Below are 18,087 nucleotides of genomic sequence, written 5' to 3'. Positions count from 1 at the left end.
TTCTTGGCTTTAAGTTCCTTTCCTTCCACCTTTGGGTATTAGTGCAATGGATGCGTCTCTCATGATTGCTGACTTTCGGGTACCAGTCATGAGAAAATGTGACTTTGGTTATTTCCCCTGGTAAAATTTGGGCAACTGCAGTTGCTCAGTATTTCAATCAACAAACCGCTTACGGGCCACTGAAGAAATTGGAATCCTGGAATTGTTTGAAAACTCCTCAAGTCCTATCTGGTTAGCTCAGGAAAGTGCCAGTATCGGTCCCTAAAGAGTGGGTGCCAGTATCTGGGGAGAAAATCCTGGACACGTTAGTCGAACTCTCCTTTAAGAAAGAATGCTGCTCCGATACTATTGCTGGCACAGAGAAAGAAAGTGTGTGGGAGAAAACCACAGATGTTGGTGATTGAGATGAAAAGGGATTCCGAGGAGTTCGGGCTCCAAATGTGAAGCAGTTTTAGGAATATTTTAACATGAATTTTGCTTGTTTTCTTTGTGTGCACAAGGTACATGGAAAAAAGAACTCAGAGCTTTTTTTTTTTTTGATAAATGTAACAGTTCTCAGTGTTAAAATGTTTAATTTGCATTTTTTCGTAGTATATAAAATATGATACATCTTGGATTCAATAACATACAGTATTAAAATGGTGGCGGCATCCAAGGGAATCCCAGTGCCGTGATAGTATTTGGAAAGAATATGGGCTTTGGGAGGTGAGACAGGCTTGCCTCTCAGATGTCCAAATGCAGGGAGCATAGTCGACCAATGGGCCCAGCTGCTACACAGTTCTGTCACTGTTAGTCAGAGGCCATGTTTCCCTGAAAGGCCAATCACTGAGCACACAAGGAATATTAAAGCAAGCTCATTCCTGGGAGGCTCTGACAGGGGGTTCTGGGTCTAGGATTCTTTGAGGGTCTTGCTGAACGTTCTGTAGAATTGCACTTCATTCTAACTTGCTGCCACCCAACCTACCTTCCTGCCCTGTCTCCTTCCATGGGGTAGACCTGCATCCTCTCTGACAGTGGTCCCACCTCCTCTGGCTCCATTTTCTCTCTCAGATGTTTCCCCTAATAAATTTTTTGGACGTTTAATCCTGTCTTGGCTTCTGGTTCTTGAAAGACTCACCAAAATGGAAACAGACTTTGAATCAGAGACAGTATATATAGGAGATTGTGATGGTTAGATTCTGGTGTCAACTTGGCCAAGTGATGATGCCCAGTTGTCTGGCCGGGCAAGCACTGGTCTGACCATTGCTGTACGGATATCTTGTGGCTGGTATATTAAATCATCAGTCAGTTGATTGCATCTGTGACTGATAGATATGTGATCAGGTAAGGCGCACCTCCCACAATGGGATAATCCAGTCAGCTGAAAACTTTTAAGGAAGAAGAGAGACTCTTTCACTGCTTTTTCAGCCAGCAGCCTCTCCTGTGGAGTTCATCCAAACCCTTCATCAGAGCCACCAGCTCCATAGCCTGCCCTATGGTTTGGGCTCTTCCATTCCCATGGTTGCCAGAGACACCTTTATAAATCTCATATTTACAGATCCTTTCCTATTGGTTCTGTTTCTCTAGAGAACTTTAACACAGGGACCTAGTGTTGATATTTGGTGTTTTATTTTATTGCTGTTTGTGGGAAATGTTGCACTTATATAGATTGTATTTAACTTATCTGAAATATAGCAGAATCCCACTGCATTACAAAACCAGATATTTTTGAGTGCCTCCTATGAGCCAGGTACCTGAAGACCAGTTACTTAGCTGGTGGCAGTGTGGTGGACAATGAGTTAGCAAGACAGCCAGAGCCCTTCTGCCCCATGTGACAGCTCCCATCACAGAAGGAGCTGGATGGAGATCTAGTCTCCTTGCCATTGGTCAAAGGCTTAGGTGTCTTTTCCTCAGCATTTCTTTTTTTCTTGATTCAGCAGTTTTATTCCCTTACTACGTGCTAGGTTCCATTATAGGCTATGCCACTTAGTGATGCTATTCACTTCAGATCAGAACTGTTACTTAAAACTAAAGAAAATTGCAAACTCATGATACTTTTTTTTTACAGCCTATCTCTCCCTTACTTCCTTGGGATTTTATTCCTTCTCATAATGTTCTGCCCAAGTATTTATTTTGTTTTAAAAAATGTAAGCTGAGTTCTTACTGTCCCTATCCACAGAAGGAAAGAAACCCAGGGTTAAATATCTGCACTTACTTATCTAGAGAATTCGTCCCTAATATGCTCATTGGCTTTTGTTTTAAGAGTCTCAATTTTTCCTAAGATAATAGGAAAAAATCTGTATTGGCCGATTCTATTTGATTTCGATGACTTGAAAACAATTGTTATGTGGTTCTTTTCAATTGATATCTTTCAAAGTTGATGCTAGTTTTAAAACTTGGGGGTTAATTTAGTGTTCAAAATATTTTCATCTAGTGGCAAATAAGTACTAAGATTTTTGTTCATAGACATTTGAGACACTGGGAATCTCTCCTTTTGTGGTAGTCTGACTTATTATTATTTTTGAAAGGGCATAATCAGATATTCAGAGAATTAAGTCAGAGACCAAGTTGCCTGAGTTATCAGTTCAAATTCTCTTGTTTTGTAAGTTTCAGGGTAATCAGAGTTCAAAATCAAAAGGTGATTAAAATCCTTAGTGGGTGACTTTTAACTCTTGCAGAATTTGGATGAAACAGAAGGATGGTTATTGAACCTAGTGAATTTGGAATATATATTTCACAAGCTATGATTTCTCGGTTATTAAGTGAAACTGCTGTGGTTTGAAAAAAATCAGATGTTCAAGGAACCATTTCATATTTATTGGCCCCTAATTTTCAGGTTTAAACTCTGTAGAATTAATCCATAGCACCTTTGCGTTTACATCCCCATTAGAAATTTGTGTTAGGGATCATTAATATTCTCATTAGTTCTTAGCCTAGTGAGTTTGAGATTTACTCCTATAAAACTTGTTAGTTTTTATACAATTTTTTTTCTAACCAGGAGGATTATTTTAAGCACACTTAAAAATAAAATAGCATAAAGAGACATATATTTGGAAGTTAAGATTGCGTCTAGCATCATGTTCTCTTCTTCTTTATACTTACATTAGGTGGGGAGCAAGTATTATGCCTTCTTTGTAGTTGAGAATATTCAGATAACAAAAGGACGTTTTTTTTCCTATGGGCTAAAAACAGAACTTGTCAGTGTAGGAAGAACCAAAGCGAGAAAACATCAGTGGCTTAGTTTACTGTGCTCCTGTAACAGATTGGAACAAAGTTAATGGTTTAAAATAACACAGGTTTAGTCTCTTACAGTTCTGGAGGTTAACAGTTGAAAATCAGCTAAGGTGTTGGTAGGATTGGTTCCTTCTGGTGTCCCTAGGGGCAAATCTGTTTCCTTGCCTTTTCTCCCTTCTAGAAGCCGCTTATATTCCTTGGCTAGTGGCTCCTTCCTTCATCTTAAAACCTAGCAGCGCAACATCTGTCTCTCTGCTTTGTTCATCAGGACACCCTCTCTGGCTCCACCCCTTCTGCCTCTCTTTTGTAAGGACCCTTGTGGTTATACTGGGCCTAACTGGCAAAACCAAGATGAGCCCCTCATCTCCGGATCCTTTATTTAATCACATCTGCAAAGTCCCCTTTGCCTTGTAGGGTAACGTAGTCGCTGGTCCTGGCGGATGGGGCGTGGACATCATTCTCCCTACTGTCGTTTCCCTCCTGCCTGTCATGGTGGCAGAGCTCTTTAGCAAACCTGACTTATTTTATGTCAAGATCAGGGTCTTTTGACTCTCTGCTTTCTCTCTTTTCTTGTTATTTCTGATATTAGAAAAGAAAGTGACAGGATTTTAGTTTAGTTTTCCTATCACGTCTTGAGCCTAGATAAATGGGGAAGGTAGAGTACAAGGAGTAGGCAGCTGGATGGAGAAAGAGGTTCCAAAGTGTGAGGGTGGCTGGGAAATAAGGTATTTCATTAAAATCCATTTGGATTGATTAGGGAAGAGTCACCTGAAAGCGGTCAGATAAGAGTGGGAAGGTTCTGAAAATTTTAAAATAATAATCCTGTATTGTCTGGATTCTCAGGCGTAAGGAACAACTCTAGCTCTTTTGAGCAGGAAATGAGTTTATTAAGGAATATTAGATAATTTATAATATCTATAAAATATTTTTTGAGACCAGGCCAGGAATTACTTAACCAGAAACAAGGCCCACAGTGTCATGCCATAGAGGTGGGCTGGGAAGTCACCACTACGGCTGCCACTGGGTGTAGAAGCCGCGGTTTGCTCCTGCAGCACCCCTGGTCCTGGTGGCTGCTGGCAGAACTGCTGCCTCTGATCACCTCACCAGAATCCCTGGTTCCTGGTCTTTTCCAAGCAATGGCTTCTGAATCATAGGCTTTGATGGAAGCACCTGATTACAAATGATGAGGCGTATGCTTATTTGCAAGATGGCTGGGAAAGCATGTGTCAGTAATTTTCAGCGTTCGTATTGAAGGTGGACTCTGCCTCATGGAGGGGTACATGGGGCATGTGGGGGCAGAATTCTTCAAACATAGGAAGGTGATTTCAAGTGCTGGGTGCCTCCAAAGGGCAGATAATTGCCCGCCTGTGAGGAGTAAGCCCAATTGCCAGGCAACTCCATTTTCCTATAAGAAAATTGAAAAAACATTTTTTAAGTTATATATACTTATGTATATGAATGTCTATGGAATAATCAGATGTCTACCTTTATTATTTAATTGGTTAGTTATGTATCCATGTTTTAAAATTAAAAAACACGAAATCAGCATATGTTTGAGACATACTTTTCCCGCTCGTTTCATAAAAAAAAGTTATTCTCTTAGACGCATCTTTGACATTAGTAGGTTCATCACAGAACACCTTTTGAATTCTTCAGTGCAGCTTTCTACAATTTCATGCGCCACATCCGAGTTCTTGGAGATATGGCACCTTTTAAAATCTACGTGCCTGCCCATGTAAAAAAAAAAAAAAATTCTACATGTGATGCCTTCAGTGAAATTATCTCAAACCACAAGTACCCATTTGAAACATATTCAGACAGGCTCTTTTCAAAAATGTATCCCGTAGATATATTTTCATGATTTCTTTTTGGAGCTACTTATTTGTTCCTCTTTAAAGTGCTTTTCATACTTTTGAGTTTGTATTTAGAGTGATGACTAAATCCCTGTTAAATTCTGAGCTGCTGCTGGTTTTTATAACCCAGTTGTCCTGTTTGTCATCCTGAGTATCTCAAACTAGCCATGTCTGAGACCGTTTCAGGTTAAGATTCCTTAACCAGTTCTTTTTTGATCAAACAGAAAGAACACTCCTGCAGGAGACTCTAAGATTCTTATGTAACACAAGTTCGTTTTTCTGAGGGGTGTTTTGGGAAAATCTTTCCTTTTGTTCAGTTACAATGCTTCCTGGTGCTCTCTCGGGAGGTTCTGTTTCAAGACAAAGTAAAGAATGTATCTTTATGAAATGCTTTGGGAAATTGGAAAGTTGAGTGTTCTCTTTAGAGAACACTGAAATGAAAGATATCCTGGAAGGTCATGGGAGAAAATAGTGGAAATTCTCCTATGCTCTCCAATTATGCATTCCTTTGGGTTCAAAAACACTTGGAATTCAGGCTTAAAATAGCAAGGGCCATGGGGAACAGAAATAATTCTTTCTTTTTCCTTAGACCCAGTCTATCCTTTTTAGTACTGAGTGATGAGAGGGGTATGACTTAGTGTTTGTGTTGACTTATTCATGACTTTACCTAGATTGGGACTTAAAAAAAAATTATGCTCAGAGATATCATGGGATGTAGGTATGCCTGTGCTGCTCTTTTACTGGGAAAGTCTTTCTAGCTGGAAGCCCTATTCTCTTTAGAAATCACAAGCTCAGAATCTAGACTTTGGTCTCATATATGGGGGTAAATAAAAGTAGCCTCAGTGCCTCTTCCCCACAGTACAGTCAGATTCTCTGCTGATCAGTTGTTGTCAGCAGATTTCTTAGCTTTAGCTTGGACATTTGTACATCCAAATGTTTAATGAAGAGGGCTTTCAGATTTAAGTAGTTGTGGGAAAAAATGTAGCCCCCTTCATTGTTATATGCAGTCTTGTTCTTTTGCTTTGTGTTGTGAAGTTCTAATGGACTCTACGTTGTGCCATCATTGTATTATAAAGGGATTAGGAAATGTAGGGTGCCCACTGCTTCTCCTAGCTGATTTAGAATCCCAGAATCAAACAGATGGACAGTAATTCAGACACCACCTAGGTTGGCTTTCTACAGGAACCTGATAAGATGATGGCTCATTTAGCCTCCGTTTGTTTATGTGGAAGGAGTGAGCTAGAGGTCATTGCTTCACAAGGTAGCCTGGTCTGTTGTAGAACTTAGGAATTCCTCTTGACGGGAAAACCACCAAGTCTGCTGCTCTATTGCTTTTACGTATTATATCTGGTTTTGTCCCCTTTAAGCCAGTCAAAATGACTTTTTCTTCTTTCACACAGGCCATTTAAATTGTTAGAGATAAGCTTTTGTGTTTCCCCCTCAGTGTTCTCTTCCTCCCCACACCCATTAAATACTTTTGATTTCCTTACCTATTCCTTCTAAACCTTTTTAGCATCCTGGCCATTTTCTTTCTTTATCCCAGTTAGGAAGTCTCTCTTAAAGCCTGGTAACCAGAAATGTTTAGATAGGTTCTTATCTGATACAACAGGGCTGAATAAATTACCTTGTTTGGACTGAGCAATATGTGTAACTCACGTTTGGGGTGATTTATGATACCTTTGGCTCACGCTGAACTTTAAATAAAAAGTTTATTTTTATTCCGTTTAACCCCTCTCTTAAATCACGTAAACTGTTGTTGAACCTTCTGTTCACTTGAGCAATTGCCTTCCTGCATGGAAGCCTGATAGATCATTTATTCCAGGTAAATGTTATGGCACCACATTTGAATCTCTTTGCAGGTCGAGAGCTACTTGAACTGTGATTCTTTTATTCCATACCCAACCTTCCGTGCGGTTTTTGGTCCCCTACTGTTCTAGTTTGCTAGCTGTCGGAATGCAATATACCAAAAATGGAATGGCTTTTAAAAAGGGGAATTTTATGAGTTGCTAGTTTACAGTTCTAAGGCCGAGAAAATGTCCCAAGTAAAACAAGTCTATAGAAATGTCCAATTGAAGGCATCCAGGAAGAAATACCTTGGTTCAAGAAGGCCGATGAAGTTCAGGGCTTCTCTCTCAAGTGAGAAGGCACATGGTGAACACAGTCAGGGCTTCCCTCTCAGCTGGGAGGGCACATGGCGAATACGGCATCATCTGTTAGCTTTCTCTCCTGGCTTCTGGTTTCATGAAGCTCCCCGGGAGGCATTTTCCTTCTTCATCTCCAAAGGTCGCTGGCTGGTGGATTCTCTGCTTTGTAGTGTTGTTCTCTCTGAATCTCTCCTTCTCCTTTTATAGGACTTCAGAAACTAATCAAGACCCACTCAAATGGGTGGGGACATGTCATCCCCTAATCCAATTTAACAACCATTCTTGACTAAATCACATCATCCAGGGAAATGATCTCATTACAGTTTCAAACATACAGTATTGAATAGAGATTATTCTACCTTTATGAAATGGGATTTATATTAAAACATGGCTTTTCTTAGGGGGCATGCTTCCTTTCAAACCAGCACACCTACAAATATGGTAAATGTATATTTATGAAAATATGTACTAGGATCAGAGCAGGTAGAACATGCGCTGTGACACTCATGGTGATTCTCCCAGGAAGAGGTCGGTAGACTGTGGCCAATAGGCCCAATCCACCTTGCCTCCTGTTTTCGTAAAGCTTCACTGGAACACAGCTATATCCATTTGTTTATGTCCACCCTGGCTTCTGTGCAAGGTGGCAAAATTAAATAGTTGCAACAGAGACCGTCTGGCTGAAAAGCTTAAGTTAGCAGGTCATACCTGCTGGCCCCTGCTCTAAGGCAAGAGTAGCTGATTGATTAACATGCTTTCCGTTCACGTAGCTGGCTTTTAATTCTAAGCAAGACTAAAATCCTTTCCAAGGAACATTGGCGAAGAAATTTTATGTCTTTGCGCTGCTTTAAGTATTGTATGAAAAAAAAGATTATATAATACTTGCTTTGTATCGCTCTGTGAGACTAATTTTTTTTTATTAATTAAAAAAAATTAACGAACACAACATTTAGAAATCATTCCATTCTACATATGCAATCAGTAATTCTTAATATCATCACATAGATGTATGATCATCATTTCTTAGTACATATGCATCGATTCAGAAAAAGAAATAAAATGATAATATAGAGAAAAAATAAAATAAAATAAAAAATACAAAAATATATAAGAAAAAAAAACTATAGCTCAGATGCAGATTCATTCAGTGTTTTAACATAATTACATTACAATTAGGTAGTATTGTGCTGTCCTTTTTTTTTTTTTAGAAATCATACCGTTCTACATATGCAATCAGTAATTCTTAACATCATCACATAGATGCATGATCATCGTTTCTTAGTACATTTGCATCAGTTTAGAAGAACTAGCAATATAACCGTAAAAGATATAGAATGTTAATATAGAGAAAAAAAATAAAAGTAATAATAGTAAGAACAAAACAAAACAAAACAAAACAAAAACCTATAGCTCGGATGCAGCTTCATTCAGTGTTTTAACATGATTACTTTACAATTAGGTATTATTGTGCTGTCCATTTTTGAGTTTTTGTATCTAGTCCTATTGCACAGTCTGTATCCCATCAGCTCCAATTACCCATTATCTTACCCTGTTTCTAACTCCTGCTGAACTCTGTTACCAATGACATATTCCAAGTTTATTCTCGAGTGTCGATTCACATCATTGGGACCATACAGTATTTGTCTTTTAGTTTTTGGCTAGACTCACTCAGCATAATGTTCTCTAGGTCCATCCATGTTATTACATGCTTCATAAGTTTATCCTGCCTTAAAGCTGCATAATATTCCATCGTATGTATATACCACAGTTTGTTTAGCCACTCGTCTGTTGATGGACATTTTGGCTGTTTCCATCTCTTTGCAATTGTAAATAACGCTGCTATAAACATTGGTGTGCAAATGTCCGTTTGTATCTTTGCCCTTAAGTCCTTTGAGTAGATTCCCAGCAATGGTATTGCTGGGTTGTATGGCAATTCTATATTCAGCTTTTTGAGGAACCGCCAAACTGCCTTCCACAGTGGTTGCACCATTTGACATTCCCACCAACAGTGGATAAGTGTGCCTCTTTCACCGCATCCTCTCCAGCACTTGTCATTTTCTGTTTTGTTGATAATGGCCATTCTGGTGGGTGTGAGATGATATCTCATTGTGGTTTTGATTTGCATTTCTCTAATGGCCAGGGACATTGAGCATCTCTCCATGTGCCTTTTGGCCATTTGTATTTTCTCTTCTGAGAGGTGTCTGTTCAAGTCTTTTCCCCATTTTGTAATTGGGTTGGCTGTCTTTTTGTTGTTGAGTTGAACAATCTCTTTATAAATTCTGGATACTAGACCTTTATCCGATATGTCATTTCCAAATATTGTCTCCCATTGTGTAGACTGTCTTTCTACTTTCTTGATGAAGTTCTTTGATGCACAAAAGTGTTTAATTTTGAGGAGCTCCCATTTATTTATTTCTTTCTTCAGTGCTCTTGCTTTAGGTTTAGGTCCATAAAACCGCCTCCAATTGTAAGTTTCATAAGATATCTCCCTACATTTTCCTCTAACTGTTTTATGGTCTTAGACCTAATGTTTAGATCTTTGATCCATTTTGAGTTAACTTTTGTGTAGGGTGTGAGATATGGGTCTTCTTTCATTCTTTTGCATATGGATATCCAGTTCTCTAGGCACCATTTATTGAAGAGACTGTTCTGTCCCAGGTGAATTGGCTTGACTGCCTTATCAAAGATCAAATGTCCATAGATGAGAGGGTCTATATCTGAGCACTCTATTCGATTCCATTGGTCAATATATCTATCTTTATGCCAATACCATGCTGTTTTGACCACTGTGGCTTCATAATATGCCTTAAAGTCAGGCAGTGCAAGACCTCCAGCTTCGTTTTTTTTCCTCAAGATGTTTTTAGCAATTCGGGGCACCCTGCCCTTCCAGATAAATTTGCTTATTGGTTTTTCTATCTGAAAAATAAGTTGTTGGGAGTTTGATTGGTATTGCATTGAATCTGTAAATCAATTTAGGTAGGATTGACATCTTAACTATATTTAGTCTTCCAATCCATGAACACGGTATGCCCTTCCATCTATTTAGGTCTTCTGTGATTTCTTTTAGCAGTTTTTTGTAGTTTTCTTTATATAGGTTTTTTGTCTCTTTAGTTAAATTTATTCCTAGGTATTTTATTCTTTTAGTTGCAATTGTAAATGGGATTCGTTTCTTGATTTCCCCCTCCGCTTGTTCATTGCTAGTGTATAGAAATGCTACAGATTTTTGAATGTTGATCTTGTAACCTGCTACTTTGCTGTACTCATTTATTAGCTCTAGTAGTTTTGTTGTGGATTTTTCCGGGTTTTCGACATATAGTATCATATCGTCTGCAAACAGTGATAGTTTTACTTCTTCCTTTCCAATTTTGATGCCTTGTATTTCTTTTTCTTGTCTAATTGCTCTGGCTAGAACCTCCAACACAATGTTGAATAACAGTGGTGATAGTGGATATCCTTGTCTTGTTCCTGATCTTAGGGGGAAAGTTTTCAATTTTTCCCCATTGAGGATGATATATTAGCTGTGGGTTTTTCATATATTCCCTCTATCATTTTAAGGAAGTTCCCTTGTATTCCTATCTTTTGAAGTGTTTTCAACAGGAAAGGATGTTGAATCTTGTCAAATGCCTTCTCTGCATCAATTGAGATGATCATGTGATTTTTCTGCTTTGATTTCTTGATGTGGTGTATTACATTAATTGATTTTCTTATGTTGAACCATCCTTGCATACCTGGGATGAATCCTACTTGGTCATGATGTATAATTCTTTTAATGTGTTGTTGGATACGATTTGCTAGAATTTTATTGAGGATTTTTGCATCTATATTCATTAGAGAGATTGGTCTGTAGTTTTCTTTTTTTGTAATATCTTTGCCTGGTTTTGGTATGAGGGTGATGTTGGCTTCATAGAATGAATTAGGTAGTTTTCCCTCCACTTCGATTTTTTTGAAGAGTTTGAGGAGAGTTGGTACTAATTCTTTCTGGAATGTTTGATAGAATTCAGATGTGAAGCCGTCTGGTCCTGGACTTTTCTTTTTAGGAAGCTTTTGAATGACTGATTCAATTTCTTTACTTGTGATTGGTTTGTTGAGGTCATCTGTGTCTTCTTGAGTCAACCATTTCCTCTAAATTGTTGTATTTATTAGCGTAAAGTTGTTCATAGTATCCTGTTATTACCTCCTTTATTTCTGTGAGGTCAGTAGTTATGTCTCCTCTTCCATTTCTGATCTTATTTATTTACATCCTCTCTCTTCTTCTTTTTGTCAATCTTGCTTAGGGCCCATCAGTCTTATTGATTTTCTCATAGAACCAACTTCTGGCCTTATTGATTTTCTCTATTGTTTTCATGTTTTCAATTTCATTTATTTCTGCTCTGATCTTTGTTATTTCTTTCCTTTTGCTTGCTTTGGGATTAGTTTGCTGTTCTTTCTCCAGTTCTTCCAAATGGATAGTTAATTCCTGAATTTTTGCCTTTTCTTCTTTTCTGATATAGGCATTTAGGGCAATAAATTTCCCTCTTAGCACTGCCTTTGCTGCGTCCCATAAGTTTTGATATGTTGTGTTTTCATTTTCATTCACCTCGAGGTATTTGCTAATTTCTCTAGCAATTTCTTCTTTGACCCACTCGTTGTTTAGGAGAGTGTTGTTGAGCCTCCACATATTTGTGAATTTTCTGGCACTCCGCCTATTATTGATTTCCAACTTCGTTCCTTTATGATCCGAGAAAGTGTTGTGTATGATTTCAAACTTTTTAAATTTGTTAAGACTTGCTTTGTGACCCAGCATATGGTCTATCTTTGAGAATGATCCATGAGCACTTGAGAAAAAGGTGTATCCTGCTGTTGTGGGATGTAATGTCCTATAAATGTCTGTTAAGTTAAGCTCATTTATAGTAATATTCAGATTCTCTATTTCTTTATTGATCCTCTGTCTAGATGTTCTGTCCATTGATGAGAGTGGTGAATTGAAATCTCCAACTATTATGGTATATGAGTCTATTTCCCTTTTCAGTGTTTGCAGTGTATTCCTCACGTATTTTGGGGCCTTCTGGTTTGGTGCGTAAATATTTATGATTGTTATGTCTTCTTGTTTAATTGTTCCTTTTATTAGTATATAGTGTCCTTCTTTGTCTCTTTTAACTGCTTTACATTTGAAGTCTAATTTGTTGGATATTAGTGTAGCCACTCCTGCTCTTTCCTGGTTGTTACTTGCATGAAATATCTTTTCCCAACCTTTCACTTTCAACCTATGTTTGTCTTTGGGTCTAAGATGTGTTTCCTGTAGACAGCATATAGAAGGATCCTGTTTTTTAATCCATTCTGCCAATCTATGTCTTTTGATTGGGGAATTCAGTCCATTAACATTTAGTGTTATTACTGTTTGGATAATATTTTCCTCTACCATTTTGCCTTTTGTATTATATTTATCATATCTGATTTTCCTTCTTTCTACACTCTTCTCCATACCTCTCTCTTCTGTCTTTTTGTATCTGACTCTAGTGCTCCCTTTAGTATTTCTTGCAGAGCTGGTCTCTTGGTCACAAATTCTCTCAGTGACTTTTTGTCTGAGAATGTTTTAATTTCTCCCTCATTTTTGAAGGACAATTTTGCTGGATATAGGAGTCTTGGTTGGCAGTTTTTCTCTTTTAGTACTTTAAATATATCATCCCACTGTCTTCTAGCTTCCGTGGTTTCTGCTGAGAAATCTACACATAGTCTTATTGGGTTTCCCTTGTATGTGATGGATTGTTTTTCTCTTGCTGCTTTCAAGATCCTCTCTTTCTCTTTGACCTCTGACATTCTAACTAGTAAGTGTCTTGGAGAACGCCTATTTGGGTCTAATCTCTTTGGGGTGCGCTGCACTTCTTGGATCTGTAATTTTAGGTCTTTCATAAGAGTTGGGAAATTTTCAGTGATAATTTCTTCCATTAGTTTTTCTCCTCCTTTTCCCTTCTCTTCTCCTTCTGGGACACCCACAACACGTATAGTTGTGCGCTTCATATTGTCCTTGAGTTCCCTGATACCCTGTTCAATTTTTACCATTCTTTTCCCGATGGTTTCTGTTTCTTTTTGAAATTCTGATGTTCCATCCTCCAAATCACTAATTCTATCTTCTGTCTCTTTAAATGTATCATTGTAGGTATCTATTGTTTTTTCCATCTTTTCTACTTTATCCTTCACTTCCATAAGTTCTGTGATTTGTTTTTTCAGTTTTTCTATTTCTTCTTTATGTTCAGCCCATGTCCTCTTCATGTCCTCCCTCAATTTATCGATTTTATTTTTGAAGAGGTTTTCCATTTCTGTTCGTATATTCAGCATTAGTTGTCTCAGCTCTTGTATCTCATTTCAACTATTGGTTTGTTCCTTTGTCTGGGCCATATTCTCAATCTTCTGAGTGTGGACAGTTATCTACTGCTGCTGGCGTCTGGGCATTTAGTCAGATTTCCCTGGGTGTCGGACCCAACAAGGTTGTAAGATTTTTCTGTGAAATCTCTGGGTTCTGTTTTTCTTATCCTGCCCAGTAGGTGGCGCTCGTGGCACACGTTTGTCTGCGGGTCCCACCAGTAAAAGGTGCTGTGGGTCCTTTAACTTTGGAAAACTCTCGCCGTGGAGGAGGTTCGCTAGCCGAAGCGGCTTGGAAGAGTGCCAGCCGGCTCGTGGTCCGAACGCGGGGAGGGTCGCTCGCCACCCCAGCCCGGGAAAGCGCCCGTCCGAATTTCCTAGTCGGCCCGGGGCGCCAAGCGTAGCGGGAGCGCGCCAGCGGCAGCGGCCCACCCGGGGAAGTGCACGTTCCCGGGGAGTCACGGGTTTGGAAGGGCCCCCCCACTCCCCCCATCACCGTTCTCCGCGGCCTCGGGATTTCCGATCCAATTCTCTCAGTTGGTCTGGGGGGCCGCACGTGGTGTGGGCGCCAGCCGCCGCGGTTTGAGGGGACCGCCTGTCCCATTCTCCCAGCCGGTCCAGGAAGGGGGAAGAGAGGGACTCTAGCCGCTTCCCGCCCCGCCCGGTGAAGCCCGCGTCCCTCGACAGTCTCACCAGAGCGGGTTCTCTCAGCCAGCCAGCCGTTCCAGGATGGGGTACGCTGTGTTTTTTATCTCTGTCGTGGCTTTGGGAGCTGTTCTATATAGTTTCTACTCCCCTAGTAGCTGTCCTGGAGGAGAAACTAAGATCTGCGCGTCTTACTAAGCCGCCATCTTCTCCGGAAGTCGAGACTAATTTTTAATGCATTAGTATTTGAAAGCTTTTCTCAATATTACTTCAGCCATCTCTTTGAAATTGGGTAATCATAAGGTGACTTTAGAGTTTTAGGGGCGGTCCTAAGTTTGGTACTGATTTTGTTTATGTGGAAGAAGAATCATGTTTTGACATTAAAAAAAAAACACACAAAAAACTTCAGTGTCTATTTTTTTGGGGGGGGGGGGTTGCATGGTCCAGGAATCGAACTGTATCTCCTGCATGTAAGGGCAAGCATTCTACCATTGACCCACCTGTGCACTCTTTTTACTTTTGTGTGTGTGTGTGTTCAGTCTATTTTTAGAGAAAAAGACAGTCTTTGTTTAACCAATGCTGTCTTACTGAAACATTGAGTGGCTACTTAATCATTTTGTTCTTAACACCAATTTTGGTGTTTTTAGTTTCCTATCAGAAGTTGTCAAATCAGACTTTTTATACAGAAGAAAAATGATGAGTTTTAAATTAAGAAATTAAGAAAACTTTTATTAGAGAATTTGATATAGTGGCATCTATCATAAGTACTTATTTCCTTTTTTTTTTTTTTTTGTAAATTTGCTTATTGCCCAGTGAGCAGTAATCCAGAAGTGCCTTATATTCTTTTCTTATACTGGTGTTAATCTTGGGAGTCAGAAAGATACTCATCAAATGAATTCTCCAAATAAAGAACAAACTTGATGACTAAAATTGCTCTTTTATAATCTTTCTGGCCAGGTCCGTTTTTGAATGAGAGCATTTACTTCAGAGTTTGAGTTCTTATTTTAAAAGCCTTCATATATCCATATTATGGATGCCTATAGCTCACATTTATTGAGCATTTCCTAGGCTTTCTTCAAACAGCTAATGGAGCCCATCTGATCTCTCCAGCCTCCTTCCCTGACCTCCCTGACTTCTTTAGCTGCTTCAGTGAGCTGCTTGCAGCTTCTTGCCCTGAAATTGCTGTTTTCCTTTCTCTGCCTGGAGTGAGCTCTGTATATATGTCTCTCTCTAGGAAGTCTTTTCTTACCCAGGCTGGCTCTTCTCTGTGCCCCAGCAGTCCTGTGAGGCTGCCAGCACTGCACATACTACACCATCTTATAATGATATGTTTGCATCTCTTACAAATATCCCCACCTGGGATGTACTTAATCATCCACCTTCTCTGTGTATCGCTGGAGGCCATTTTACAAATGAGGTATTTGGATTTTTCCACAAACTCCTGTTCACCTACTTAAAGGGCCTTCAAGCACTACCCAGGAATGTTCACGTTTCTCTAGGATGTGCCCTACCTTAACTATGTAATGGTTTTTTCATTCATTCTCATCTCTAGTCACTCTTCTGCGCACATCCGGTCTTTCTGCGAATGATCTTACCTTATACTTCATGGAAAAATAACCACCTGATGGTAGCTTCTCAGCTTCCCTTTCCAAAATCTACCATCCCATTTTTACTGGAACTGTTTTCTCCATTCTTCCTTTTACAGTGGAGGGGAGAGCCTCTTCTGTGACAGACCTACCCTGTATGCTTGGTCAGAATCCCATCTCCTCCTACCTTAGAGATTTGAACCATTTTTTCTGGGTTGGTTCCAGAAAAATTGGGCATTTAGTGTGCTCTCATTTCTTAAATACTCTTCTTTCAGCTTAAAAAAAGAAAGAAGCCTTGGGTGCATGGGTGGTTCAGTGGTAGAATGCTCGCCTTATATGTGGGAGACCTGGGTACGATTCCCAGACCATGCACCCCCCCCCCACCAAAGAAGCAAGCCTTTACTTTACCTTTTTGTTTCTTTTCATTGTTCACCTTTTTTCTGTACCCATGCTTCTCAAGATAGGTTGTTTCCCCAAATGTCACCTTTCAGCCATAAACCAACTCTAACCTGTTCCTTTGCCCCTTTGTGTGGAAGTTGCCAAGGTTTCGCTGTTCCTATAACAGTTTACATACTTAACATCTTTTTCTTTCATCCAGCACCCTGGTAGCTCTTTCCAAGGCTCCATTGCTATCCTCTCACCTTTCTTTTCGTGACTTCTAAGTTTGGGACCTTTTCTGTCTCCCCTCTACCATGTCTTCCTTATCTCTTTTTCAGTGACTACCAAATTTGAATCTCTGATCTCAACTTCTTTTCTAGGCTGTGGACCTATATCTTTAGTGCCCTGTTTTACTCATTTGTTGGATATTTCACAGCATCTGAAAGTTAACAGGAGGTCTTAGTGCTCAATCTCTGCTGCTCTTCCTCAAGATTTTCCTATTTCAACAAGCGGTACTTTTGTCCATTTGGTTTTCATCCAGAAATCTGGAAACTCCACATTTTCCACATTTGCTCCATTACCAATTAGTGTCGATTGCATCTGCAAATACCTCTCAACTGTCTCCTTTTCTCTCTCTTTCTTTTCTTTCTACCTTCGTCCAAGCCACCATCCTCTCTTGCCTTTCCCACTCCCGAAGCCTCCTAACTAGGCTTTGTGCCACCAGTTCCCTCTTCTCAAATATTTTCCCCGCTAGCTACCTGAAGAGTATTTAAAAGATTAAATAACAGCTGTGTTAATTCCCTGCTTCAGAACTCTTCAGTGGCTTTTTGTCATATGCAAGATAAAATAGTAATTCTTTCCTGGGACCCACCAGGCTCAGCAAAGTGTAGCCTCCTCTGTCTCTCTTCTTTCTCATCTCTTTGCATTCATTTCCTTGTTCATTATACCCCAGCTTTACTGTCCTTTTGACATTTCCTGTAATGCTTTAAATACCTTCCCACCTTACACCTTTGCCTCGGCTGGTTTCAGATTGGAAACAGTTTCTCCTGTTCTTTGTACACTAATTCCTTCTCAACTTTCAGGTCTTAGCTTAAATGTCACTTTTTTTGATGAAGCTCTCTCTTCTGCCTCTTGTGATAAATTCCTCCCCATAGTCCTACTTTTCCCCATTTAAGGAAATTACTGAGTTTGCAATCAATCATCTACTTATATATTCATGTATCTAATATATGTCTCCCCTACTAGACAGTAAGTGCCATGTTCCAGGAGCTGTGTTTGTCCGGTCTATGGCTCTCTCCCTAGCCCGTGGCACTGGATGCTTCGCATATATATAGTTTCATTAAATATACAGTTGAAGATGGCTGCACTGAATGGGGAAGTAACCATTTGGTGTACTGTTCTCTCAGTGTTGTATGGTGTAGTTAGGAGCACAAACTTGGGCTCAGACTTAGGATTTTGAATCCCTGTTTGTATCCTCTATGAACCTGAGCAGTTATTAACCTTTGTGGTCGCAGCTTATAACACTAGACTGAGTTTTCTTGAGCATGCCAGCTTCTACAGAAGATGTGTTGTACGTGGGTTTACTCAGAAACACTAGCGGAGTAGAACCAGATGTGAAAGCTGATGAAAAGACACAGATGCTAATATAAATGTGTCTTAAGTTAGGAGAAGTTGTGTCGCTTTTTAAATGGATGGCAGGGCCTCTCATTGATACTAATGGGGTTTGGGGCATTCCATATTGTTTTGGATAGTCAGGGTTCTTGGCCTCTTCTGCTTTGTCTCTGTTCTGTTCCCTGGTATATAGGACTCTTAGGTTCGCGTTATAGGTCATGTAATCTAACCTGTAGAGAGGATCAAGTTAAAAACATTTTAAAGATAACTCCTTTATGCCGAGTAGTCTGACCCTTTTTCTTGTTTCTTTCCCTTTGAGCC

General features: G+C 39.6%; 1 protein-coding gene and 1 non-coding gene across 2 annotated transcripts in view; both read left to right on the top strand.

The window, feature by feature from the left end:
- ARHGAP10 (Rho GTPase activating protein 10) overlaps nucleotides 1–18,087 on the top strand; it is a 345,070-nt gene that overhangs the window by 104,245 nt on the left and 222,738 nt on the right. The gene's annotated exons all lie outside the window — the stretch shown is intronic.
- Nucleotides 16,079–16,149, top strand: TRNAI-UAU (transfer RNA isoleucine (anticodon UAU)). The gene has a single exon. It is a non-coding gene; the product is annotated as a tRNA-Ile (tRNA).

Source organism: Tamandua tetradactyla, chromosome 22, assembly GCF_023851605.1.
Source record: "Tamandua tetradactyla isolate mTamTet1 chromosome 22, mTamTet1.pri, whole genome shotgun sequence".
Classification (NCBI taxonomy): domain Eukaryota; kingdom Metazoa; phylum Chordata; class Mammalia; order Pilosa; family Myrmecophagidae; genus Tamandua; species Tamandua tetradactyla.
The sequence above is the reverse complement of the archived record's forward strand: the minus strand, read 5'-3'. Positions and strand labels throughout refer to the sequence as shown.